Below are 27,683 nucleotides of genomic sequence, written 5' to 3' on the forward strand. Positions count from 1 at the left end.
GAGGCTTTCATTTTCCTTGTACTCTAAACCTTCTAGAATTCTTGCAATATAGGGTGTCCTGAAAAATGTTTACACATTTTAACAGCTAATAACTCGCCTAATTTTCACTCCTTTTCAGGTTTAACTGATTTGAAATAATGGATGAAGCCAGAGTGAGCTTTGAACAAAGAAAATTTATTCTAAAGTGCCATAAGACGTTTAAAATATTTTTTTATGGGGAAACATAAAAGATAAAGTTTACAGTACTCAACTGGTAACAGTCAATGAATTGAGGGCACACAAACACCGAATGAAATGATTATTGGTGTTTGTGATTCCATTGCTTCGAGTTATCAGCAGTGCCTAGACCAGAATGGTTATCAATTTGAAAACAGGAATTGACAAAAAAATTATTTATTTCTGTAGATTCTTTTAAATTTTGAAAACGAACTGTATGTTAATAAACACTGACTTTATAATCCTTCAAAGTGTGTATACATTTTTTTTGGGACACCCTGTATGTGCTTGGGTATATTGGGCCACATAGAAATGATAATATAAGTTTGAATTTAGGTGGCTGCTTCTCTGTTTCATCAGTCATTTTAGTACTTGTTCAGTTTCATTAGGGATGGTTTTGGAGAGTGAGGCTGTCTTACCTGTTTCTTCTTAACAATTTACCAAAAGGTTTATTAGGGAAGGAAGTTGAGATTAATATGTAAGTGGAGAATTTTTGTTCATTTATATTTTTATCATTACAGTGTTTTATCTTTCATATAATACTATAATGATACTAAAATAATACAGTATTTTATTTTTGACTATTATAAAAGTTTACTTAACAAAAAGCTCCCTATGAAAATGTATCCGACCTGATTTTTATATTTTAGTAAAACAGGTGATGTGGAGAGGGGACATGTGGAAGCTGTTGGCTTTTCTGGTGAACACAGCCATTCTTCATAACTCTTTCCAAAACTTCTAATATGATGATACTGTTTTCTCATATTACCACCCTTTCAATATTGTTCTGTTGGCCACTAGTTGCCATCTCCACAAGATTCATAAAGTGATCATACCTCTTCAATATTTCTTGGGCATGTCTGCCACCATTTAATTTCAATGATAACTTCTTGACCAAAAATATTTTTAACTTGAGAGAGTAAGCTTTGCTTATGGTGTCTATTTAGTAAGCTCAAAGATTCCTCCAAATGTACAGTACTTTATTGAATAGTGTATTGTTAGTAATGACTTTTTGTCATGCTTAGCCTTCATTGTCTTCCAAACAGAATAAGATTTTATTTGTTACTAAACTATTACATTTTCATTGTTGAAATTAGAGAATCTATTTTTAGGCACAGTCTCAGTGTTTCTCAGTATTTTTCAGTGTGTTTGAAGTTGATTTGTCTTTTACTCTCTTTGTCTTTTCTCTCCAAACCAATCTATGTTTCCTTGGATATAAATCCAAACTTAACTATATACAGATGCACTAGCTTTTATTCTTGTTCACCATTAAATCCCTCCCGACCCTCCCAAAATGGTGGCAAAGTAACACTGACACTCTCCCAGGACCAAACTGGAAATACAACTAAAATACAGAAAAGCCACTGTGAAAAATCAGTTGAAGACTACCTGGAGAGAACCCTGATAACCAAGAATGGAAAGTGGAGACGCATAGAGACTGGTAGCAAGTGGGGAGATGCAAAAGGGGTGGCTGGGCTCAGACAGCAGCTGAAAGTCCAGAGGGATATCTCAGCTGTGGGGGGTTCCCAACTGAGAACTCTGGGGTCTAAATCCCAAGCTGGGCTCTACAGCCCAGAGCACCAGAGCTGAGAAAGGTGCCCATATAACATCTGGCTGTGAAAAGCATCAGGGTTGCTATCTGCCAGTGAGAGATGGCTGGACATATAGGAGCCCTCTTAAAGGGCCAATGCACAAAAGTTTGTGTGCAGCCACTTACCTTGGGCTCTGGCAGAGGGAAGGCACAGTGAACTGGAGCTGTGTGAGGAGAGTCCCAGGTTGGGGGCTCTGTGGTAGGAGCTCAAAGGACAGTCACCCCAGTTTCCTGTGCTGAGTCATTCCCTCATGCTGCGAGGACATCTTTCTCCTATGGACCTTTGCAATCCAGGCGGTTTTGGCCTGGGGGAAAGGCAGTTGCTACACCCTGTTGGAAGACCTCTTGCCTCACCCTGTGGTCAATAGCCTGAGGCTACCCAGCCAGCATGACTCAATGGTTGAGCATTGACCTATGAACCAGGAGGTCAGGGTTCCATTCCCAGTCAGGGCACATGCCCAGGTTTCAGGCTCGATCCCCAGTGTGGTGTGTGCAGGAGGCAGCTGATCAATGATTCTCTCTCATCATTGATGTTTCTATCTCTCTCTCCCTCTCCCTTCTTCTCTGAAATCAGTAAAAAAAATTTAAAAAAAAGAGAAAGAATAGCTTGAGGCCAATAAAGGCTGATAACTATCAGACTGCAGAGAGAGGGTCTCTGGAGGCTTTGAGTCTTTGCCTGATCTAATCCCAGGCCCAGGGCTAGGAAAAGACAACCCTGGTCCACATCTTATACTTTCCAAAGGCATCCAGTCCCAGGAGAGGGAACTACAAACTGTGGATTGCTGATAGCCCCAAATAGGGTACACAGGGCCAGGCAGAAACAGCATCTGATTGTCCTGCAGCAGCTTTACCATGTCAATGGCCTGCCCTGGCTCAGGCTTCAGACTTTGCTAAAATCCCTCAAATAAGCAGCAACTGACATCAGTAGCCCAAACTATCAATAAAAGGCCCCAAAATTTATAGCACTACAGGCCTACCTCAAAAACAATGAAAGAAAAATAAGAAAAATCAACAATAAACTATTTAACCCTACAACTTAAAGAACTAGAAAGAGAACAAGAAAAGCCCAGAGTAAGTAGAAGGAAGGAAATAAAGATTAGAGCATAAATAAATGACATAGAGACTAAAAAAAACCCAACAAAAACAAAATATCAATGAAACCAATAGCTGGTTCTTTGAAATGATAAACAAGATTGATGAACCATTGGCCAAACTCATCAAGAAACAAAAAGGGAGGACCCAAATAAATAAAATCAGAAACAAAATTGGAGAAGTAACAACTGATACCACAGACATTCAAGGGATTGTAAGAAAATACTATGAACTATATGCCAACAATGTGGATGAAATGAACTAACTCCTAGAAAAATACAGTCTCCCAAAACTGAATCAGGAAGAAACAGAAAGCCTGAGTAGGCCCATAACAACTGATGCAATAGAAGCAGTAATCAAAAAACTCCCAGCAAACAAAACCCCTGGTCTGGATAACTTCACAGGGGAGTTTTACCAAACATTCAAAGAAGAACTAACACCTGTCCTCCTCAAACTATTCCAAAAAAATCCAAGAGGAAGGAACACTTCTAAGCTCTTTTTATGAGGCCAGCATTATCCTGATTTCAAAACCAGATAAAGACACTACAGTGCAAGAGAATTACAGGTCAATATCCCTGATGAACATAGATGCTAAAATCCTCAACAAAATATTAGTAAGTCAGATCCAGTAATATATTAAAAAGATCATACACCATGACCAAGTGGGATTTATTTCAGGGATGCAACATTGGTACAATATTCATAAATCAATAAATGTGATATATCACATAAAGAAATTGAAAGACAAAACTACATGATCATATCAATAGGCGCAGAAAAAGCATTCGACAAAATCCAACACTCATTTTAAAAAAAAATATATTTATATTGATTTCAGAGCGGAAGGAAGAGGGAGAGAGAGATAGAAACATCAATGATGAGAGAGAATCATTAATTGGCTGCCTCCTGCACGCCCCAGCCTGGGGATCAAGCCGGCAACCCCAGAATGTGCCCTTAACCGGAATCGAACCTGGGACCCTTTAGTTCGCAGTCCGACACTCTATCCACTGAACCAAACCAGCTAGGGCCCAACACTCATTTTTTATAAAAACTCTCAGCAAAGTGGGAATAGAGGGATCATACTTCAACACGATAAAGGCCATATATGACAAACCTATAATGAACATCATACTCAATGGGCAAACACTAAAACCATTTCCCCTAATAATAGGAGCAAGACAGGGATGTCTGCTTTCACCACTCTGGAAATACAATTAAGATACAGAAAAACCACTTGAAAATCAACTGAAGACTACCTGGAGAGAATCGGATAACCAAGAACAAGAAACTGGAGACTGCATAGAGTCTTGTAGGAAGTGTGGAGATGCAAAAGAGGTGGCTGGGCTCACACAGACAGCAGCTGAAGGTCCAGAGTACTAGAAGTCCTAACCACAGTGATCAGACAAGAAGAAGAAATAAAAGGAATCCAAATTGGAAAAGGGGAAGTAAAACTCTCATTCACAGATGACATGATACTGTATATAGAAAACCCTAAAGACTTCACCACAAACCACCTGATTTAATAAACGAATTTGGCAATGTAACAGAATACAAAATTAACACCCAGAAATCGATGGCATTTTTATATACCAAAAAATGACTTCTCAGAACAAGAAACTAAACAAACAATCCCATTTACTATTGCAATAAAAAATTAATATAATTAGGAATAAACTTAACCAAGGAGATAAAAGACTTATACTTGGAAAACTATAGGACGTTGAAAAAAGAGATAGAGGAAGATATAAACAAGTAGAAGAATATACCGTGTTCATGGATTGGTAGAATTAACAGTATGTCCATACTACCCAAAGCTATTTACAGATTCAATGCAATCCCTATTAAAATACCAATAGCATATTTCACATACCTAGAAAAAATACTTCAAAAATTTATATGGAACCTAAAAGACCATGAATAGCTGCAGCAGTCTTGAGAAAGAAGAACAAAGTTGGAGGGATCATATTACCAAATATACTACAAAGCCACTGTAATCAGAACAGCCTGGTACTGGCACAAGAATATAGATAAATGGAACAGAACAGAGACCCCAGAAATTGACCCAACTAATTGACCCGTAACGCTCAACTAATATTTAACAAAGGAGCCGAGAACATACAACGGAGTCAAGACAGTCTCTTCAATAAATGGTGTTGGGAAAATTGGACAAATACATGCAAAAAAATGAAACTAGACCACCAACTTATATCACATATAAGCATAAACTCAAGATGGATAAAAGACTTAACTGTAAGTGGTGAAACCATAAAAATCGTAGAAGAAACCATAGCAGCAAAATCTCAGACATCTTTCTTAGCAATATGTTAGGGATACATCTGCTAAGGCAAAGGAAACTAAGGGGAAAATAAACAAATGGGATTACATTAAACTAAAAAGCTTCTGCACAGCAAAATAAACCATCAGCAAAACAAAAAGGGAGCCTACTGTATGGGAGAACATGTTTGGCAATGATACATTTGATAAAGGTTTAATATCCAAAATATATAAGAAACTCATACAACTTAACAAAAGGAAGACAAACAATCCAATTAAAAAAATGGGCAAAGGACCTAAATAGACAATTCTCCAAAGCAGGCATATAGATGGCCAAGAGACATATGAAATAATGCTCAAAGTCACTGATCATCAGAGAGATGTAAATTAAAAGGACAATGAGATATCACCTCACACCTGTCAGAATGGCTACCATCAACAAATCAACAAATGACAAGTGCTGACGAGGATGCGGAGAAAAGGGAATTCTAATACACTGCTGGTGGGAATGCAGACTGGTGCAGCCACTGTGGAAAACAGTATGGAATTTCTTCAAAAAATTAAAAATGGAGCTGCCATTTGACCCAGTGATCCCACTTCTAGTAATATATCATAAGAAAACTGAAACACCAATCAGAAAAAAATGTATGCACCCCTATGTTCATAGCAGCACAATTTACGATAGCTAAGATCTGAAAACAGCTCAAGTGCCCATCAGTAGGTGAGTGGATAAAAAAGTGGTGGTACATTTACACCATGGAATACTATGCAGCAGTAAAAAAGAAGGGTCTCTTACCCTTTGACACAGCATGGTGGGACCTGGAGAGTATTGTGCTAAGTTAAATAAGCCAGTCAGAGAAAGACAAGTATCACATGATCTCACTCAGATGTGGAATCTAATGAACAAAATAAACTGATGAACAAAATAGATTCAGAGACATAGAAGCATAGAACAGACTGTGGAATCTCAGAGGGAAGGCAGGGGAGGGTGGGTGAGTGGGAAGAGATCAACCAAAGAACTTGTATGCATATATGCATAATCCATGGACACAGATAAAGGGTGGTGAAAGCCTGGGGCAGAGGTTGAGGCTGGGCTGGAAAGGGTCAATGGGGGGAAGAAAGGGGACATATGTAATACTTTCAACAATAAAGATTGAGCCCTAGCTGGTTTGGCTCAGCGGATAGAGTGTCGCCCTGCGGACTCAAGGGTCCCAGGTTCGATTCCGGTCAAGGGCATGTACCTGGGTTGCGGGCACATCCCCAGTAGGGGGCGTGCAAGAGGCACCTGAATTGATGTTTCTCTCTCATCGATGTTTCTAACTTGCTATCCCTCTCCATCTCCCTTCCTCTCTGTAAAAAATCAATAAAATGTATTTTTAAAAAAACAATAAAGATTGAATAAAAAAACACACCCAAACTCCCAAACTCTTTAATTCATGTTCCTGCTCAAGAATTGCAAAGAAGCCCTAGCCAGTTTGGCTCAGTGGATAGAGTGTTGGCCTGAGGAACAAAGAGTCCCGGGTTCAATTCCAGTCAAGGGCACATGCCCAGGTTTCAGGCTCGATCCCCAGTAGGGGGTGTGCAGGAGGCAGCCAATCAATGATTCTCTCTCATCATTGATGTTTCTATCTTTCTTCCCTTCCTCTCTGAAATAAAAAGACATATATATATATATATATATATATATATATATATATATATATATATATATATTTTTAAAGAATTGCAAAGAAAAGTGAGAAAACTCAATCTGTTAAAATACCCCAAGACTTTCTCTGTCATGTGCTGTTTAGGGAGCCATGGTCTACTTAGCTAATTGCTGTTTTAGTAAGTGTGGAATGAAACAAGCTCAAAATGGGTTAGGTCCTGAAAGAACTTCTAATCTCAACATACTTATTAAAGATATTGGTTTTTTAAGTTGATTAAATCTATTTAACAATGTGCATTATGTGCAGACAAAGGGATAGAGTATGATAAAGTAATAGATAAAAGAAAGAAACTCGTATAATTACACAAAGCAGTTGGGCATTAATTGCCTTCTTTCCAATTCCTTAGTAAGAGCTTTATAGATACTGTGTTTTTGTATGCTGGATCAACAGTTTGGGAATGATTGACTTGATTGTGGATCTTCTTGTCCCTCACTTCCTACTCCCCTAGGTTGTTTCCCTAAGACTTGGTTTCTGGAAGGCAAGGACTGGGTTATATTCTTTTTTTTTTTTTTTTTTTTTTTATTGCTTAAAGTATTACAAAGGGTATTACATATGTGTCCATTTTATCCCCCGGCCCTAGACAGTCCCCTAGCCTCCCCTATCCCCCAATGTCTTATGTCCACTGGTTATGCTTATATGCATGCATACAAGTCCTTTAGTTGATCTCTTACCCCCCTACCTCCTGCCCCCCAACCCTCCCCGGCCTTCCTGCTGCAGTTTGACAATCTGTTTGAGGCAGCTCTGCCTCTGTATCTATTATTGTTCAAAAGTTTATAATGGTCTCTATTATCCATGAATGAGTGAGATCATGTGGTATTTTTCCTTCATTGACTGGCTTATTTCACTTAGCATAATGCTCTCCAGTTCCATCCATGACGTTGCAAATGGTAAGAGTTCCTTCCTTTTTAGAGCAGCATAGTATTCCATCGTGTAGATGTACCACAGTTTTCTAATCCATTCATCTACTGATGAGCACTTAGGCTGTTTCCAGATCTTAGCTATGGTGAATTGTGCTGCTATGAACATAGGGGTGCATATATCCTTTCTGATTGGTGTTTCTGGTTTCTTGGGATATATTCCTAGAAGTGGGATCACAGGGTCAAATGGGAGTTCCATTTTCAGTTTTTTAAGGAAACTCCATACTGTCTTCCATAGTGGCTGCACCAGTCTGCATTCCCACCAGCAGTGCACAAGTGTTCCTTTTTCTCCACATCCTCTCCAGCACTTGTCGTTTGTTGATTTGTTGATGATAGCCAGTCTGACAGGTGTGAGATGGTACCTCATTGTTGTTTTGATTTGTAGGGCCACAACATTAGTAACAAAGAAACAGAATTTCCGGAGGATGAGGCCCAGAAATCAGGATTTTAAAAAGATTCCCAGGTGATTCTAATGTGCAGCCAAGGTTGAGAGCCACTGTTCTAGGCTATTTCATGACAATGAGGCCAGCTCATTAATCTTGCCTCCATTGGAAAGTATGGTGATTATTTTTTTCCTGCCCTCAAATGTTACTACTATATACAAATGTCTAAGTGTTGGTTACATACTTGAACTTTTAGATTTCAAAAAATTCTTTGTTACTTCTGTCAGAAGTCAGTTTATTGGATTGATATGACTGTGGGAAATGTGTGTGTGTGTGTGTGTGTGTGTAGAGGAAGACGGGTGGTGAATCTTAGAACTAAAAATGTTTTACAGATATTGTAAGTTGCAGAAAATAGAGTCTTTGGCCTTTAGAGAATTTCCCACTGATAAGATTTCCAGTTGAATTAGTTTTAAGGGAAAAGTGGCTGAATTTCATTGCAACTGGCCACAATCCAAGTCAAAGTCATTCCTTCTTTAGAAATAAGCTTAACTTATTCCCACAGTAAGCTTTCTGTGAAGAAAGAGCAATGGCACATTTGTTCTTAGAGTTGGGGAGTGAGGGACCTCTATTTAGCTTGCCTATATTTCCAATCTTCTCTCTGTCCTCGTCCCTGCAGAATTGGCTCATCTTTTATTTGTAAAGTGGATAACATGTTTTTATTCATACCATTGAAGTAGATAAGGATATGTGAGTGGGTTAATAAATCTTAACTTGTATGCATGCATATAAGCATAACCAATGGACATAAGACACTGGGGGGGATTGTCAAGGGCGGGGAAAAAAAAAGGACACATATGTAATACCCTTTGTAATACTTTAAGCAATAATAATAAAAAAAATCTTAAATAGAAAAATATCTGGGCAAGTCACATGTAAATTCTCACCCTACATCTTTTCTCCTCAAATAGTAACATTAGATATTAAACTCTAGCTATGCACATATCTAGATTGATAGTAAGGTATATAAAATATCGTCTCTGGCCTCAATTGTTAAAATACAGATGAAATTTATAATCTTACAATGATTTATGTTATTGATATCCTCTCCACCAATGAAATTATTGCAGAATTTAAATTATTCATTTTATTTTACTTTTTAAAGATTTTGTATTGATTTTTTTTTTTTTTTTTTTTTTTTTAGAGAGAGAGGAAAGGAGAAGGGAGAAAGAGAAATGTGTGTGAGAGCAAAACCTTGATCGGTTGCCTCCTGCATGACCCCTACTGGGGATTGAGCCCAAAATCTGGGCATGTGCCCTGATCAGGAATCAAACCAGTAACCTTTTGGTGCATGGGATGACACCCAACCCTCTGAGACACACTAGCTAGGGCTAAATTATTCGTTTTATTTTATTTTATTTACTTATTTATTTTAACTTTTTTTTTTTTTAATTTCAGAGAGGAGGGAAGCGAAAGAGAGAGATGGAAACATCAATGATGAGAGAGAATCATTGATCTGCTGTCTCCTGCATGCCCCCTTACTGGGGAGTAAGCCTGCAACCCAGGCATGTGCCCTGACCAGGAATTGAACCCTGACCTCCTGGTTCATAGATCGAGGCACAACCACTAAACCACGCCAGTTGGGCTAAATTATTCATTTTAAAGGGTTGTGTACAAGTGCTGTAAATATAGTTTTTATTCCTTGGAGCCATGGAGAAAACCTGAGTGGGTCAGCAGCAGAATGAGCAGGTGGTGGGCCCCATAGTTAGGAAAAGACCTCTGAGGGTTGGCCTCAGCTGCCCTCTTCCTGTGGTACTCCAGGCACACGGAGGGGCCGGGGTAGGGTAGAGGGAGCGGGGCGGGCGTTTCATTTCCTCCAAAGCACAGAGCTTCTGTGGGTCTTCACGTATGCTATTCCCTCTACATGAACTACTCTTCTGTACTTATTTACTGGGGTCATTTCTAACACTCTACTTTCATATTAAGTGTTAATTTTCTAGGGACTCCTCCCTGACTCTACCTCCAAAACTAAGAGAGGTCGCTCTGTCATGTGTTTTCTATAAATGTTTTAATTGTGCCTATCACAGTTGTTAGTTATTACTTGCATGATTGTTACTTGACATCTTTCTTCCCACCAGAGCCCCAGGGCCATATATTGGCTCTGCTGTGTTTGCCCCTGAATTTTAAGCACCCATCAAATGTTTGGCACATAGCAGAGTCTTGAGGAATATTTGTTGAATGAACAAATGGGAAGACCACTTGCTGCTTATTTGTAAAATATCTATCATGCTGTGGATGAATTTTGATGAAATCTAATTGCCCATTAGGAAAGTAGCTATAAATCATTGCTTACCACAGGGCATTGCCTGCAGTAGGACTATTCAATTCATGTTTGCTGAATGAATAAATTCTAGATAGAGTCCTAAGGTACAGATTGGAATAATTCTTCTCAACACAATATTATACATAGTATGTAAGAATAAATAAAAATATAATGTGGATTTAGAATTCTCTATTCATTTTGATCCTTTGCAAATAAATGGAATAGCCAACTTTGGCAATATGCATCTAGTGTGAGTTATCAAATAACAAAGTCTGACTTTAGATATAGATACAAGGTAAATTAGCCTACAAACATGACAAGAGTTTTGGGAAGCAGTAGAATGTAATGGTTAAGAATAAAGACTGTAGAGCTAAACTCCTTGGGTTCAAATCCCATCGTTGATCGACATCTGCAAGTTATGTAACATTGGGGAAATCATTCAATCTCTATTTCTCACGGTCCTCCTCTGTAACACAAAGTGAGTCATAGTACCTGACTCATAGTTTATTATTGTGAGGATTAATGAGTTCATAAAAATGTTTAGAACTATGCCTGACACGTAGTTAAGAGCTCAATCAGTGTTAGACATAATAATATATTTTTCCATGATTTTAAGCCATATTTTAAATGTTAGTCTAATGAAAAGGCAGTGTTGATTTTTAAAAAATGTCTAAGCATAACTTCTAACTTTTATTCAACAAGGCAAAGTGCCAGTGAAAGCTTTCAGTAGGATTCCATATGTTGTGGAATATACAGTTTTACCAACTGCAGGGAAAATATCACTCACAGTTTGGGTGCCTGAGCCTTTGATTGCCAGTTTCTCATGATCAAAATAAGACGTTTAATTCTTTATGGATAACTCCTTTGGCATAAAAGTGTATCCTTTTTCTTCTTTTTTTTTTCCATTTAGAAGAATTGGGGACTTAGTATTTGGGATTTTACCCTAAACATTCATTGTTCTATTTTCTAAAAATGAAAAAAGCTCCACAAACAAACAAAACAATAACAGAAAACTGAAGGGGTAGTCACACCACTCACCAATAATAAGAAGATGAAGTCAGCCTTTCAGGTAGAGTTGAGAAGTATGATGCATTTGTGAAATAGAACTCATCTTATTCTGGAACAGCCAAATTAATTGAACACATATTTAATGACTACATACTATGCCTGATCCTGGATGAGCCTGGTATCTCTTGCCTGAAGGAGGGCTAGAATCCCTTTCATGTGTGCTATTTACATAGGAGTAATAGAGTTGAACATGATGGTCAGGTGACTGTACCTACTAGTTTGGAAGGTATACCTATTATTGCTAGCCTTTCAGTGGTTTTCTGGAAATTTTTAACATACATATTGATCTTCAAAGTCTTCAATAAATTAGCATCTTTATTGTCTTCCCCAGTAATACAAAGATTATAAAATATTTCTAATTCATTGTCCCCTTATATATGTTTGTTTAAGATTTTACTTTTGTCTTGATTCTTTCTTCTTTGAAATGTAAAAGAAATGACCTTCCTTCTTGGTACATTTCCTTTCTTCCTGGAGTCCATCCTTCACTAGTATCTTTAGTGGGTCTTAGGGGGGTACACACCAAGTTTTGTTTGTCTAAAAATATCTTCATTTTCCCCCTTTTTTTGTAATTTCATTGGATATATAAATATAGGCTGATGGTAATTATTTTTCCAGCACTTTGAAGATATTGTTTCAGTGTTTCTGCATTTAAATCAGCCATCAGTCAAATTGTTGTTTTCCTGTAGATTATGACTTTTCTCCCTGGGGTTTTAAAGATGTTATTTATCTATCTTGGGATTTTTTTTGGGCTCCCTGATTTTGAGAGTTGACTTTTTTTTTTTTCAATCCTAGAAAATTTTTAGCCATTATCTCTTTGAATTTTTGACTCATCCCTCATTTTTTTCACTCCCTTTGGAACTCTACTTAGAAAAATCTTGGACTTTCTCACTCTCTCTCTCATTTCTCTTAACAGTTTATATTTTCCATTTGGTAATTTCTTCAGCTCTTCCAGTTTGCTTAAGTATTTTAATTATGCAAACAAACTCACTTTGACATGCAGGGCAGAAGACCTAGAATCCTTATCAAATCTAAAAGATGTCAGCAATGCTGCTCTTGAAGTTGTATGTTAAACAAGTCATACCCATACCTTTTTGATTTCATATGGAAGAAAGAAAAATTGAATGCAGTGGCTAGTAGTATGGATCTACCAATAGAGATCTTGGAATAAAACAGAAAAAAAAATAGCAAGTTGAAGCAGGAGTTCGAAGGAAGGTCTATAACAGTGGTTCTCAACCTTCTAGTCCTTTAAATACATTTCCTCATGTTGTGACCCAACCATAAAATTATTTTCGTTGCTACTTCATAACTGTAATATTGCTACTGTTATGAATTGTAATGTAAATATCTGATATGCACGATGGTCTTAGGCGACCCCTGTGAAAGGGTCGTTCGACCGCCAAAGGGGTCGCGACCCACAGGTTGAGAACCCCTGGTCTATAAGGAAGGGCTATACTTGTCCTTGAACTCAGGTATGTCAGTGTTTTTTAATCATTCCAATATGTATTCCAAGCTGGAATGAACAGATATCTGTGCTGTTAAGATGTTATGCAAAAACAGCAGGGGGCTATGTTTAGAATAACCCCATTTTATGTAGTCCTATATATGAAAGAGCATAAACTAAAATGTGGCGGGGTTGAGTGGTGGGATTTCAGGTTAAGTTTTTTTTTCTTGCCACAATTCACTTTTTCTCCCTACCAATGAACATGTACTACTTTTTTATTTTTTAAATATAATCTTATTGATTTAAGAGAGGAAGGGAGAGGCAGAGAGAGAGAGAGAGAGAGAGAGAGAGAGAGAGAGAGAGAGAGAGAGAGAGAGAGAGAGAGAGAGAGAGAGACATCAATGATGAGAGTGGCCTGCTGCACTCGCCCATCTGGGGATTGAGCCTGTAACTCCGGCATGTGCTCTGACCGGGAATCAAACTGTGACCTCCTGGTTCATAGGTAAATGCTCATCTACTGAGCCACATTGGCCGACCAACATATACTACTTTTGAAGTAGAAAAGATAAGTCCAGTATTTCTCCACATCCTTTTGTTGATATTATTTGCACTATTCTCATAGCTGGAATTACCCGTCCTCTCTTGTTAAAATGGGCCCAGTGTTTATGTCATCTTCTCAATGAAGCACTTTCCAGGCTGCTCAGGTGCAGTTCATCTCTCCCTGTGCTGCGTTTCCATGAGGCTTGACTGTATTTCTTATGAGATATTATCATGACTTAGAGCTACTTGTGTGCATGTCTCTTTGTAGCCCTCCTTCCTCTGACCCCAGCCAGCTTCCAAATTTGAGTTCTGGAAGGCATGCTGTGCTCCCATAGAGTAGGGTTTCTTTTATTTATAGAGACAGCAATGTTGAACTGCAGCACTGAAGTTTTTCTCTTTGTTAGAGCAAGAAAAGATAGATATAAATTCTGAGTCACAGTCAGCAGAGTTATTTTAAAATTCTGAGGGCAATGATATATCTATGTATGCCAATGAATACTCTTTCATAATTTGAAAAGGCTGCTGAAAACTCTCTAGGGTAAAAGGAGCCATAAATAAGTAAACATCATCTCTAAAACTGCCCTTTCTATTGCATCTCTAAAACCAAAACAATGAATGCTACATATATACCAGAAAACTCTTCTTTTTGAACTGGAAGCTCCAACCTGGGCTGTTTGTTCTAAAGTTTCCATAAAAAGGCAAATTCCTCAATTAGTCTACAGCAGTCATGTACTGTACTGATGGCACTGAGAAATGGGGATGTAAAATAACCGGTCCCCCCTTCTTGTTTGGAAATTGACTTTTTAAAAATTATGTTTGCCAGATAAATAAACCTTTTGTCTTTTGTAAGTCGTGTTCTATTGATCTTTCCTTCCATGTATTCTTTCTTCTCCTTCCTTAAAACTACTAGATTAGATTAGGCTTTAATATTATCCCTCATTGGTAGTTAACTACTAATCTCTCACTCCCATTCATTGCTGCCAAGAAAAATCTTCTAAGTACAGCTCTGATCTCAACATTTTCTTGCTCAGAAACCTGTACCATCTCCCATTGTCTTCTGAATTAATCTAAATTCCATATATTGAATATATTTTACATGTAATATTGTATAAATTTAAGGTATGGTTCTTTGATACATTTACGTATTGTAATATGATTGCCATTGTCGTGATACTTATCACACATAATTATAGTACGACATTGTTGTCTATCTTATTCTAGCTCTTGAGGGCTATCAAATTCTATCCTCTTTCTATTCTTATTTCTCCATGGAGGGGAGACATCAGCAGACTATATCTTGTAAGTCAAATTTTTTACTGCCTAGGAGCTAAGAATAGTGTTTTCATTTTTAAATGTTTGAAAAAAAATCAAAGGAGTAATATTTTGTGACACATGAAATGATATAAAATTAAAGTTTCAATATGCATAAATAAAGCTTTATTGGTACACAGCCATGCCCTTTCATTTACATATTTTCTATGACTGCTTTCGCACTACAATGGTGTTGAGAAGTTGTGACAGATCATATGGACCACAAAGCCTAAAATATCTACTGTTTTCCCCTTTAAAGAAAAAGTTTCCAACCCTGGACCTAGAATCGTACATTTATAAAATTGGAAATAGACCTCAGAGATGTTCTTTATTTTTTTAAAAATATATTCTATTGATTTTTTACAGAGAAGAAGGGAGAGGGATAGAGAAGTTAGAAACATCAATGAGAGAGAAACATCGACCAGCTGCCTCCTGCATACCCCCCACTGGGGATGTGCCCGAAACCAAGGTACATGCCCTTGACCAGAATCGAACCTGGGACCCTTGAGTCCGCAGGCCGACGCTCTACCCACTGAGCCAAATCTCTCATTTAAAAAATGAGAAAATGGCCGAAACCGGTTTGGCTCAGTGGATAGAGCGTCAGCCTGCGGACTGAGAGGTCCCGGGTTCAATTCCGGTCAAGGGCATGTACCTGGGTTGCGGGCACATCCCCGGTGGGGGATGTGCAAGAGGCAGCTGATCGATGTTTCTCTCTCATCGATGTTTCTAACTCTATCTCTCTCCCTTCCTCTCTGTGAAAAATCAATAAAATATATTTAAAAAAAAAAATGAGAAAATGTATTCTCAGACATTCTCATCCTTTGGCAATGGAAAAGCCAAAATCAGAATCCATGGCTGGTCCTACCTCATCATATGGCCCCTCCCACAAAGCCCAATGAGACTGTTTGGCGTTTCATGAACTCTAGTCTGCCTTACTTCTATGCACATATGCATTTCCTTCTTCTAAGATGCCTTCTTCCCATCAGAAATTTCATCCGGGATTTAAGGCTCAGCTCAAATCCTAAAGACTGCCCTTATCTCCAAAACTGGTTGAGCTCTCTGTCCACCAACCCTCATTAGTGCTGCTTTACCTCCCTATTGGCACTCATCAGAGTCATATATGTAGGCCTGAATCTATTCCAGGCTGTAAACTTCCTAACTGTGCATCTTTGTGTCACCTGCACATGGCCTTCCACACAGAATTCTCAGGACATAATTTAAAGAATGAGTTCATCTAAAGATGTCAGTATACAAGCAATGCCTTCAAGATCTGTGGTTTACTTTTCTTCTATTAAAAAGAAAGAGAAATAAAAATACAATACCACTAACATTTTTTGTGTGATCAGCTATACAGAAGAATTCATAGGGAGTTTACCCATACCATACCCACCTAGCAATTGATGAAGTATGTACACCCTGGAGAGAGAACTTGGATTTATCCTAAGGAGGATTACCTAATTGTGTGGTGATTATTTAAGCCTTCACTATATTTATTAATTACTAGGCTTATAGAAACTTGCCTGCTTAGGTAGGAATTCACACTTTAAAATCAAATTCAACAATGAAAACCTTCCACATTCTCTCTCAATCTCCAGGGATTCTCTGCTGTTATGTCTTCCATATAAACTCTAAGTTTGGAATTGTTTCCGTTTATGAATCATAGACTTGTGGTGCTCTATAATTAATATTAGGATTTAACTTGATATTTAGTAAGGAGTAAAGACAAAAAGATTGCAATTACAATGTTTAGGTGCTTTTCCAGCATTGTCTTTAATACTTTACTTATTTACTAGAAGCCTGGTGCACAGATTCATGCACCGGTGGGGTCCCTTGGCCTGGCCTTCGGGGATCGGGCCAAAACCAGCTCTCCGACATCCCCTGAGGGGTCCCGGGATTGCAAGAGGGCGCAGGCCAGGTCGAGGGACCCCACCAGTGCACGACTGGGGCCAGGAAGGGACGCAGGAGGTTGGCCAGCCAGGGAGGGACCATGTCCGGCCTGTCCAGGACATGTCCGGCCTGTCTAGCCCAGTCCTGATCAGCCAGACCCCAGCAGCAAGCTAACCTACCAGTTTGAGCGTCTGCCCCATGGTGGTCAGTGCACGTCATAGCTAATGGTGGAACGGTCACTTAGGCTTTTATATATATAGATTTTTAAAAAATATTTTTATTTATTTCAGAGAGGAAGGGAGAGAAAGAGAGGGATACCTGGTAGAAACATCAGTGATAAAAGAGAATCATTGATTGGCTGCCTCCTGCATACCCCCTACTGGGGATCGAGCCTACAACCCAGTCATGTGCCCTTGACTGGAATCGAACCCAGGACCCTTCAGTCCACAAGCCAATGCTCTATCCACTGAGCCATACCAGCTAGGGCTTTAATACTTTCTTTAAAAATAAAATGAATGAACAGAAAACTAGATAGATGAATGGATTCTCTAGTACAGTGATGGCGAACCTAGGACACGCGTGTCAGAGGTGACACGTGAACTCATTTTTTTGGTTGATTTTTCTTTGTGAAATGGCATTTAAATATATAAAATAAATATCAAAAATATAAATCTTCGTTTTACTATGGTTGCAAATATCAAAAAATTTCTATATGTGACACGGCACCAGAGTTAAGTTAGGGTTTTTCAAAATGCTGACATGCCGAACTCAAAAGGTTCACCATCACTGCTCTTGTAATTCCTTCAATTCTGATTAATTCTGTTTCTTCTTTTTACCCAACTGGGAGTTGGTTATCTAAGATGGTGGAGCCAGAATTGATTAATGGGTTTAGTTGTCTGTGGCCTCTGTTCAACATCTAGGCTGCAGGATTGATATTTTGTATTAGTTAGCAAAGGAAACAAAGGGAAATAAACTTACACTTCTGTAAAAGTCTTTCTCCTGATTATACCAATCCATGTTACATGAAGAGCAGTGATGAAATATAGCCTGTAAAAGGCACATACAACTGGTATTGCTGGGGATGGTTGGTAGCGTTTTGTTTGTTTGTTTGTTTTCTCTCTACATCTTGGCCAGTTTGGTCTGAATATGCTGCAGCTGTTCTCTTTTTTTTTTTTTTTAAATATATTTTATTGATTTTTTACAGAGAGGAAGGGAGAGAGATAGAGAGTTAGAAACATCGATGAGAGAGAAACATCGATCAGCTGCCTCCTGCACACCCCCTACTGGGGATGTGCCCGCAACCCAGGTACATGCCCTTGACCGGAATCGAACCGGGGACCTTTCAGTCCGCAGGCCGACGCTCTATCCACTGAGCCAAACCGGTTTCGGCCTGCAGCTGTTCTCTTATTTCACTTTCAGCAAGTTTGGAACTGAGTCTGCACTCAGCTCATATGTAGTCACATTGAACTGCTTGAAAAGAAAGTTAAAAACATTAAGAAAAGCCTAACCTGCCCTAACCGGTTTGGCTTAGTGGATGGAGCGGCAGCCTGCGGACTGAAGGGTTCCGGGTTCGATTCCAGTCGGGGGCATGTATCTTGGTTGCGGGCACATCCCCAATCGGGGGCGTGAGTGAGGCAGCTGATCGGTGTTTCTCTCTCATCGATGTTTCTAACGCTCTATCTCTCTTCCTTCCTCTCTAAAATATCAATAATATAACCTAAGGCAAAACTTTTAGGTCTTATTTAGTATAGGTATCATAAAACAAGAGGTTTTCTTTTCTTTTTTTCTATCTGTGAGCAATTTAATTGGCAGTCTTAATCATTTGACAGGTTAATATTCCAGAACATTGAATTTCCGTTTCTGTGTTTGATTCTGCTTATAGCCCTAACTTAATGGGCTAAGAGTGTCTATTTACAGCCTGGAGCCAAATTATAGGTACTACGCTGAATAACCTCCGAATAGTAAGCAGGATGCTTTTAACATTAGTAACAACACTTAAAGACTTTTGCCATTGGGTTACTTCTTCAAGTTTTGACCACACCTATTAAAAAAAGAAAAGAAAAGTTACATTGTTGATCAGTCCTGGTTGGATTTTAAAAGCTAGTTGCCAGTCGTGGCCAGGTTGACTTAGTTGACCATCCCTGAACAATATCGGTTAAGGAACTGAAGCACCTAAAGCCCTAGTGAGCTTATCTGATACTGACTGGACATCTTCCAGCTTCTGGGAAGGAAAACCAGAACTATTGGATATCAGTTGGTTAGACTGCGAGCTGGTGGTTTATATTTGCCTTTTGTGAGCTTGAACTTTTTCTTTTCCTTCTTGCCATCTGGCAGTTGTATTGAATTATTGAATCACACAATATTTTAGGACAAACCTTTAGATATCATTGAATCCCTCTCGCCCATATGAAAAAAAAAATATAGTGAAGTGGTGTAGGATTAGAACATAGTTGTGTGCTGAAGATGACACCACAATGTGAGTGATTTTAGGCAAATCAGTTAATCTCTCTGTGCCACTGTTCTTCATCTTTAAAATGAGATAGTAATGGTACTTACAAGGATTTGCCCCTGACTTATAGCATGTGCTCAAAACAAACAAACGAACAAACAAACAAACAGAAGGCCAAACCACACTTTTTAAAGGAGGAAGTGGAGGTCACAAATGACTCAATGCCCTGCAATGCAGAGGGAAAGAAAAAGGAGCTGTTACTTAGCAATCTTCCTGGACCAGTTTTAGGTGGTTTATATATTTATTACATCCTTTAGTTCTGGGAGAGATTTTACTTTTCCCATTTTACTGATAAGGAAGCTGAGACTCAAAGAGATTAAGTTATTTGCCCAAGGACACAGAGTTTGTAATAGCAGAGCAAGGGAGATACATTTCAGAGCCCCACATCTCTTCCCAACACTCCATGTTACCTTCCAGAACAGGATTCAGGTTTCAGTTATCCTAAGATAAAAATGAGTTGCTTTTTAAAATTCACTTACAAATTGGTTTAGGATTATTTTTTCTATAGGGACGATGTTACAAATGGTGGTTACACACGCAGGCAAAGCGACATTGTAATTGAAATTCAGCTCATTTGTGAATTAAGACTGTTAAGAGAAAGTGTGTTTGCAATTCTAGCTATTAAAGCAGAGAAACAGGAACAAAAAGAGTACATTTTAAATTCCGTGGCATGATAATGCTTTGAGAAAAGCAGATTTGGTTAGAGGACAGTGAGGAAGAAGATGGAGACTGTTTTGATGCTGATGGAGCCTTTGGAAAGCACCGAATCCTAGCCACTAGACCACCAGGGACTCGGCTGGTGGAGCCTTTGGGATACTTTGAGGGACTAAACATTTAAGGTACTTGATAACACTTTGATGGTGTGTCAAGCACATTCACATGCATTATTTCCTTATATCATGTATGAGATAGATAGGGCAGGTGGTAAAGTTGACCTAATTTTCCTTTGCAATATTTAGCTCCCTTTCCGCCCCGCCCCCCAAGTTTTTATTCATGACTAGAGGCCCGGTGCACAAAAATTTGTGCACTCGGGGGGTCCCTCAGCCCGGCCTGTGCCCTCTCGCAGTCTGGGACCCCTTGGGGGATGTCCACCTGCCGGCTTAGGCCCGCTCCCTGGGGGGATCGGGCCTAAGCTGGCAGTCAGACATCCCTCTGGCAGCCCAGGAGTCCTTGGGGGATGTCCACTGCCAGCGGGGACCAGGCCTAAGCTGCAGTCGGACATCCTTAGTGCTGCTGAGGAGGCGGGAGAGGCTCCCACCATCACTGCTGTACTGGCAGCCGTCTGCCTGGCTTGTGGCTGAGCAGAGATCCCAGCTCCTGCATTGAATGTCTGCTCCCTGGTGGTCAGTGTGTGCCATAGTGACCAGTCATTCCCAGTCATTCTGCTGTTAGGGTCAATTTGCATATTACCCTTTTATTATATGCCTGGTGCATGGGTGGGGGCTGGCTGGTTTGCCCTGAAGGGTGTCCCAGATCAGGGTGGGGGTCCCCCTGGGGTGCCTGGCCATTCTGGGTGAGGGGCTGAGGGCCGTTTTCAGACTGGCCATACCCCCTTCAGGGTGGGGGATCCTGCTGGGGTGCCTGGCCAGTCTGGGTGAGGGGCTGATGGCTGTTTGTAGGCTGCCAAGCCCCCCAGCGGGGACCCTCACCCCATGAGGGTGTGGCCAGCCTGGGTGAGGCGCTGATGGCTGTTTGCAGGCTGGCCATAGCCCCTTCAGGGTGGGTGTCCCTGCTGGAGTGCCTGGCCAGCCTGGGTGAGGGGCTGATGGCTGTTTTCAGGCTGGCCACACCCCCTTCAGGGTCGGGGGTCCTGCTGGGGTGCCTGGCCAGCTTGGGTGAGGGGCTGATGATGTTTGCAGGCTGGCCACAGCCCCTTCAGGGTGGGGGTCCCCGCTGGGGTGCCTGGCCAGCTTGGGTGAGGGGCTGATGGATGTTTGCAGGCTGGCCATGGCCCCCAGCCACTCAAGCTCCCAGTGGAGGCTGGCTGGAAGCAGGTATCTGGTATTTATTTATCTTCTATAATTGAAACTTTGTTGCCTTTAGCGGAGGCCACAGCCGGCCAGGGCAGGTGGGAAGCTTGGCTTCCTCCGTCGCCGGGGCAACCAAGCCTCCTGTTTGTTCCAGCTCCATGGCTGCTGGCCACCATCTTGGTTAGGTTAATTTGCATATAGTTGCTCTGTTTGGCTGGTGGGCATGGCTTGTGGCATAGCGAAGGTATAGTCAATTTGCATGTTTTTCTTTTATTAGATTAGATTTTTTTCAAAAGCCTGTGGGAGCCCAGTTATTCACCGTAATAGAGTTACAAAGGATTCATGCATAGCTGTACAAAGAAAGAATGACAATGAAAGAATGAAGGTGTTCCTGAGTTAATTGTGTAAGAATAGAAAGAATAAGAATGGTCTGGCTGGCGTGGCTCAGTGGTTGAGTGTCGACCTATGAACCAGGAGGTCATGGTTTGATTCCTGGTCAGGTAGGGCACATGCCTGGGTTGCAGGCTTGAGACTCAGTTGGGGGGATGCAGGAGGCAGCCAATCAATGATTTTCTCTCTCCCTCTCCCTTCCTCTCTGAAATCAATAAAAATATACTAAAAGTAAAAAAAGAAAGAATAAGAATGGAGTATTTAAAGAGTATATGTGGGCAGGTATGAAAATGGTAGAATTAAATGTTAACCTATTTTATTATCTGTATCATTTTACTTATTTCAGTTGGCTCTTATTTTCTGAGCATTTCTTATGCGCTAGTCACTGTGTGTCCTGGCTGTGAGGGAAAAAAATAGTTCAGACCCTACACCTAAGGAATTTATTCTCTACCTGAAGCATCTACTAAAGATTGCATTCAGGCCGCCCTCCCTGGAGCACGCCCATGCCTTTCTTCCTCTTTTCTTGGGTGTGAACTTTCTTTTTCCTAAACTCGAAGGATCCCCACAGACTTGCAACCAGGGAAGCAGCACATCCTGTGCTAACCCCCTGAACCTGTCTCCAAGGCCCCTATTCCTTGACTTTTCAGTGAGCCCACAGCAGCCCCACCTTGGCTCACTTCCGTCACTGTGACTTCTCAGTGAGCCAACACAGCCCCAGGTGGCTCACCTCTTTCCTATAATGTTTCTAGAGAGCCAAGCAGAGCACTGCCTAGGCTCTTCTCTGTTGCTTCTTCTATCCTAAGCCCTTCCTTTGTCTCACTGTCCCCAGATTTAATAAACATACTCTCAAAAAAGAAAAAAAAGAGACTATATTCTGATCATGCAATAATCTTTTCATCTCCACCAGTATTTATGATTATGCAATAGTTATTTAATTATGAAACTAGTGGAACTAATATTGAGTTCCCTTTTAAGTAATCTTTTTAATAAAACTAAAAAAGTTTAAAAAAGTAAAGGAGATTGAGTGCAAAACAGTTCCTTTATTTTCCCATAATTATTGCTTGAGTTCCTGTCACTGAAGCAGAACTCAAGTATTAAAATTGGGGGACCTCTATGTTCTTTTATGCAGCATTTTCTTATGTATGTTTGAAACCAAAATGGAAATCACTTTAGGGTTTGATATACTGTACACACATGTAGGACTATTTGTCATTTAACAATGTATCGCTTGCAAGTTAGGAAGTGTACCTGAAAACACAGGAAGGAGAGTCAAGAGGCTTGGATTAAAATGCAAGTTCTGCAACTTTCTTAGAGCAATAACCTCTCTGAGCCTCATTTCGAAAGTGAAGAATTGGGATTCAATTGCCAAATTCTTTTTCACTCTGAAATTCCCTGTGAAATGGAAGGAGCCATACCTTGTGCTCCATTGGGGAGAATTGGGGAGAAAGTGGGTGGTGGAGATCAGTTCCCTGTGTTGATGACCTGCTTTGTTGTTAAATTGGTGGCAACTCATCGCACAAGTGTAGGTGGCTGTGAAGTCTACAGAAGAATCCCGAGTTGAGGGAGAGAATGAATATTTGCAAGTTGGAGGCCTGCCCAACTATCTTCATAAACAGGGATCTGGTGAGCAAGGCTGTTCTGCTAACATTTATCTAGCCTTAATTGATACACTCCATCCCATGTTGAGTTAGGATAAACAGCTGCTGCCCAGGCAGTTTAACACTAGTTCTAAGGAAATATGTTGCATCAAATGAGCTTACTTGACATTAAAATTTGTCACCGACATAGTTCATCTGCTGTTCAACCCATTTGATTGTGTTCACATTGTTGTACATTTCAATTAAGTTTTAGCAGTTGGTCAAAATTTGAGCATTTTAGGCACTGGTGGTGTTTTATTACTTTATAGATTATTTACCAAGCATATTGTTGATACATTTTATCTATATTTTCCTGATTATGAAGGCAATGTGTACTTATTTCTTTTAAGAATCTGGAAAGTATAGAAAAAGATTAAGAAGAGAATAAAAACTCATCTGAAATTCTATTTTCCATGTTGTATTTCCTTCTAGTTATTTTTTCAATATGTTTAGGGGAGAGTGGGATGTGAAATTATTTTTTATTAGTGAAATAGCTGAGACATAAATAAAATTTCACATGACACTCAAGATATTGGGGACCTTGCCTAATGCACTGTGCTAATTAGGACTGAATCCATTTGTTAAATCAGGTGGCACAAACTCAGATACCTGCAGGGCCAAATAGGTAATAAATGATTCAGGCCCATTGTAGGACATTGGGGAGTGGTAGAGACTGTGGAAAATGGAAAAATGCAGGCCCTGATTGAAGAAAAATGCTACTATCTCCAGCTTATTGTTGTCATGTGAAAACAAGGCCTAATGTTATTAGATCATCCTGATATTCATTAAAATCTGGAAATTTTTATTTCTTTTTAATGTGAAATTTTCCATTAAAAAAAATACTGTACAACCCTGGCCAGTAGGGGGGTGGCACTCAGTTTGTTGAGTGTCGTTCCATGTGCTGAGAGGTCACTGGTTCGATTCCTGGTCAGGGCACTGCCGGGATTGCGGGCTCAGTCCCCAGTGGGGGAGTGCAGGAGGTAGCCAATTGATGTTTCTCTCTCATTGATGTTTCTATATCTCTCCCTCTCCCTTCCTCTTTCTAAAATCAATAAAAACATTAAAAAATTAAAGAAAAAATACTGTACAGGTCAAACAAAATAGATGTGGGCACTTGCTCAATGCACTGCCATTTTGTCATTCCTGACATAAATACTCTAAATCTTTCTCATAGTTCTCACAAGAAGAGCACTTTTATAAGAGAAAACATTTAGAGAGGAGTTGGATAAGGGCTTTTTAAGAGGGGCTTCAGGAACTTTTCATTCTGTATAAACACCGAGAGGGTGGCCTAGTGTAGGAATGATACGCAGACACCCACAGGAACTGGCAGCGACGCGAATGAGTGACACGATCTGGATGTGAAGGTTGTAGGGAGTGATGCAGAGAGTATGCAGGGTGGGGCAAAAGTACGTGCACAGTTGTGAGTACTCGAGACAGCGTTTATTCTTGTATCATTATTTATTGTATTATTTTCCATAGGAACAACTGTACACCTATTTTTGCCCCACCCTATATTCCCCCTATGGGACATTTGGGTTCCAGCCAATTGTTTCCTTGTTGGAATGCAGATCTAGTGTGGCCAAATCTTTTGCTATTTCAAGATATGTCAGGAATTTGGATCTCTGTGAAATTTTTTTATTAAAAAAAATAAAAAGGGACGGAGACCAAACAAAAACCACCCTTGGCCCAAATTCTGCACAAAAGCCAAGTTTCCAATTCCTGGCCTAGATCACTGTCTCCCTACGTATGTTGTACAAATTTCATCATAGGTTAATAGTTGTTAAGAAATTAAGAATTCTGGGTCAAATGTATTTAGAAAATGGTGGATTAAACAAAATGAAATAGATTTCCTGACTGCAGGTTATCTTAGATCCTTAAAAGTACTAACATGCCTTGTAAATTCCTATGAGAGAGACATAGTTTATAGACTCGGCAGTTACAGAAGCATCCCTGTCTCCACTCATTTTCCTCACTGCCCCTCTTGTCTCTGAGAAGATGGGGCCTTTCTCCTGGTTAAGGTTAGTCTCTCTACCTGCTCTCCAGATTCTGTCCCTGCCTTTTCAGGAACCTGACTTCACAATTAGTGTCTAATTTCCTACCTTCTTCCCTTCAGCCTGTCAACATGCTTGGTTTTCTTCTGTTTAAACAAAATAACCCTTTTCTTATGCCATATGCAAAAATGAACTCCAAATAGATCATGGACCTAAATGTAAGAGTCAAAATGATTAAATTCTTAGAATAAAACACAGGGATAAATCTTCATGATGTTGGGTAGGCAAAACCTTCTTAGATATTGAGTCCTGTGCCCCATAATGATGTTTTTTGGTCAATGATGGACCCATAAGATTAAATTTAATGGTGGTTCCATAAGACTGTAGTGGAGCTGAATTGCCTGTAAGAAATGGAAGGATATGTGGTTCAGGAGGAATTTTCTTTTCTGTGGGGCTTGGCAATAGATTGATTCCCTCTCACTCAGCACCTCAATTTTGCATGCACAGATGGTATCCCAGTCAGCCAGCCACTGGCCTATTTCAGACAGAGGAGCCTGTCCCCCGTGCTACGTATTTAGAGGGCGCTACAGCCTCCCAGATCAGCGTGAGGGTCTTCAGAATATAATGCTGTAAATTCTTGGCTGAGGATCTCAGAAGCTATACAAGGACGCAGGTCCACAGGAGCTGCCTCAGAGAGCATTAAGTGCCACTTTAGTGAAAGCTTTCTGTGGTAGTGTGGAGCTCCTTTGTCCCTGTACTTTGTGGAAGTCTTTGATGGAAAGCACAGATAAGCTTTATTTCTTCCATCAAGTCAATGCCAGACAGGGTCAATGGAACCAAAAATACGTTTCCCAAGTCAAAATATTGAGTTCTCAGTCCCACGCCCTTGCCATGTTAAAGGCTCTTTTGATTTTTTATAAATACCATGAAGTTCCTCAACCTAACCATGGCTGCCATATGCAGCAGCCAGAACCACACTGCCATGACACACCCCTGTGTTCCTTATCTCTCCATCTAAACGTCTTATTCCTACTGATCCTCAGGCCACCTTTCACTGCCTCCTGACAGTCACAACTAAGGTGATCTACGCCTTACCCTGTCAGTTTCTCCCCGAGATTTCAGCCCACATCCCTGTTCATGGGGCAGCATTTCTAGCTTTGATGTTCCATTCTGACCCTGTCGGGAGGATGCAGGGGGAAGTCCACAGTCGTGCACAGTAATGCCCTACCATATGGCCTAGGTGTCTGCATACGATGAAATCGCCTATGACACATTTCTCGGAAGTATCCCCCTTGCTAAGGGATGCATTAATATAAACCAAAAATTGATAAATTGGACTTCATTAAAATGAGAAACTCCATCAAAGTGAAAAGACAGCTCACAGACTAGGAGAAAGTATTTGCAAAAGACAGATAACCTAATTAAACTATGGTTTAAGGATCTGAACAGACATTTCTCCAAAAAAGATATACAAATGGTCAATAAGCACATAAAAAGATGCTCAACATGAGCCCTCAGAGATGTGCAAATCAAAATCACAGTGAGACACCACTGCACTGGAATGGCTATAATGAAAAAAACAACAACAAAAAACATAAGAAAGGACAAGTGTTGAGGATGTGGAGAAATTGGAAACCTCCTGCATTGCTGGTGGAAATGTTAAATGGTTTACAGCCTCTATGGAAAACAGTCTGGCAGTTCCTCAAGCTGTTAAACAGATTTACCATATGATCCAGTACTTGTACCCCTAGATCTAAACCCGAGAGAAATGAAAACATATATCCACACAAAACCATGTACGGTAATGTTCATAGCAGCAACATTCATAAAAGCCAAACAGTGGAAACAATCCAAATGTCCGTCAACTGATGAATGATGAAGAAAATGTGGTATAACCATACAATGCAATATTGTTTGACAATAAAAACCACTGATGTACTGATGCGTGCTTCAACATGAAGAAGCCAATCACTAAAGATCACATATTGTATGATTATATTTATATCAAATCTATAGAGATATAAAGTAGTTCAGTGGTTTCCTGGGGCTGGATAGGGATGGGGAGAGGTTGGGAATAAATGCGGGGGATGGGGGGTGCGGACTGCTAATGGGATTCTTTTGGGGGTGATGAAAATGTTAAAAAATTATGATGGTTGCACAGTGCTGTGAATATACTAGAAATAATTAACCTCTCTGGCCTTTGACATTGTTGGCTATTCTTTCACTTTCTTGAAACTCTCTATTCCTTTGGCTTTCATAACAGTTCTACCATTGCTCCTGCCCCTCTCTCAGACATTTCCTTCTCAGCTCTTCTCACCAGCTTGTTCTTCCGCCAGCTGCTTATCCATTCGTGTTGTTTGGTTTCCATTTCATTCACTGTCCAAGGCTTTTAGAACTACCTGATTGCTTGTTACTTTTCAATCTATTTCTTTAGTCC

General features: G+C 40.0%; 1 protein-coding gene and 1 pseudogene across 2 annotated transcripts in view; one reads left to right on the forward strand and one right to left on the reverse strand.

Annotated features, from left to right (window-relative positions):
- VCL (vinculin) overlaps nucleotides 1-27,683 on the forward strand; it is a 115,175-nt gene that overhangs the window by 7,041 nt on the left and 80,451 nt on the right. The window lies entirely within an intron of this gene.
- On the reverse strand, nucleotides 863-27,594 carry LOC118670287 (annotated as a pseudogene).

This window comes from Myotis myotis, unplaced genomic scaffold (assembly GCF_014108235.1).
Source record: "Myotis myotis isolate mMyoMyo1 unplaced genomic scaffold, mMyoMyo1.p scaffold_m19_p_15, whole genome shotgun sequence".
NCBI classification, from domain to species: Eukaryota; Metazoa; Chordata; class Mammalia; order Chiroptera; family Vespertilionidae; genus Myotis; species Myotis myotis.